Raw genomic sequence first — 1,536 nt, 5'->3', positions numbered from 1 at the left:
TGAAACTGATAAGCAACTTCAGCAAAGTCTCAGGATACAAAATCAATGTGCAAAAATCACATGCATTCCTATACACCAATAACAGACTTAAAGAGAGCCAAATCAAGAATGAACTGCCATTCACAATTGCCACAAAGAGAATAAAACATCTAGGAATACAACTAACAAGGAACGTAAAGGACCTCTTCAAGGAGAACTACAAGCCACTGCTCAACGAAATAAGAGAGGACACAAACATATGGAGAAACATTCCATATTCATGGTTAGGAAGAATCAATATCATGAAAATGGCCATACTGCCCAAAGTAATTTACAGATTCAACACTATCCCCATCAAGGAGCTGATTGTTAAAAAGGGCCTGACACCTCTCTCCTTTCCTTTGGCTTCCTGGTCTCACCGTGTGGCAGACTTCCCTTTGCCTTCCGCCACAAGTGGAGACAGCTTGATGCCTTCACCAGATGTAGATGCTGGTGCCATGCTTCTTATAGAACCTGTTGAACCATGGGCCAAATAAGCCTCTTTCCTTTATAAATTACCCAGCTTCAGGTATCCTTTTATAGGAACACAAATGGACTAAGACACCAGGTGCCAGCGCCTGCCTGTGCACTGCTGCTGCTCTTTCCCCTCACAGCCCAGCATGAGAACTTCAGGAAAAACAGATTGAAGAGCTGAAGGGACAAGAAGTTAGTCCTAAAGTATATTTCATAAAGCAGGCCATTGGGAACTCCTGTGGCACAATTGGACTTACACACGCAGTGGCCAATAATCAAGTTAAACTGGGATTTGAGGACGGATGAGTCCTGAAACAGTTTCTTTCTGAAACAGAGAAACTGTCCCCTGAAGACAGCAAAATGCTTTGAAAAGAATGAGGCCATACAGGCAGCCCATGATGCCGTGGCACAGGAAGGCCAATGTTGGGTAGATGACAAAGTGAATTTCCATTTTATTCTGTTTAACAACGTGGATGGTCACCTCTATGAACTTGATGGACGGATGCCTTTTCCAGTGAACTATGGTGCCAGTTCAGAGGACACCCGGCTATAGGATGCTGCCAAGGTCTGCAGAAAATTCACCGAGCGTGAGCAAGGAGAGGTCCGCTTCTCTGCCGTGGCTTTCTGCAAGGCAGCCTAATGCTCTGTGGGAGGGACTTTGCTTTTTTCCCCTCTTCCCTTCAACGTGAAAGTATATACCTCCCCATGCAGTCTAAAATGCTTTAGTACTTGTGAAACACAGCTGTCCTTCCATTCTGCAGACATGCCTTCCCCTCAGCCACACCCAAGCATGAGCAGAGTTCACAGCGGTCCATTGGGCCAGTGTGGTGTGAGCTTCAGATGGCAAAGCATTCTCCCCAGTATATGTCTTGTACCCTGGGGAGCTGGTACTTCTCTTCAAGCTCCTTCTTTCTAGTTTTGCTGTTCATATCTCCCCTGTGCTCCCTCTATCAGGAAGGCCATTGTTTATCGCTAACTTAATTTGTGGCCGATGATCAATGTTATAGCATCTCCTCCAATCATCAGAGTTGTCAAATTATTAAG

General features: G+C 45.2%; 1 pseudogene; it reads left to right on the top strand.

Moving 5' to 3' along the window:
- LOC108285881 overlaps positions 1-1,294 on the top strand; it is a 42,919-nt pseudogene extending 41,625 nt beyond the window's left edge.
- The last annotated feature ends 242 nt before the right edge of the window (positions 1,295-1,536 follow it).

This window comes from Cebus imitator, unplaced genomic scaffold, assembly GCF_001604975.1.
Source record: "Cebus imitator isolate Cc_AM_T3 unplaced genomic scaffold, Cebus_imitator-1.0 Scaffold310, whole genome shotgun sequence".
NCBI classification, from domain to species: domain Eukaryota; kingdom Metazoa; phylum Chordata; class Mammalia; order Primates; family Cebidae; genus Cebus; species Cebus imitator.
Note: the sequence above shows the minus strand (reverse complement) of the source record. Positions and strands in the feature narration are given on the sequence as shown.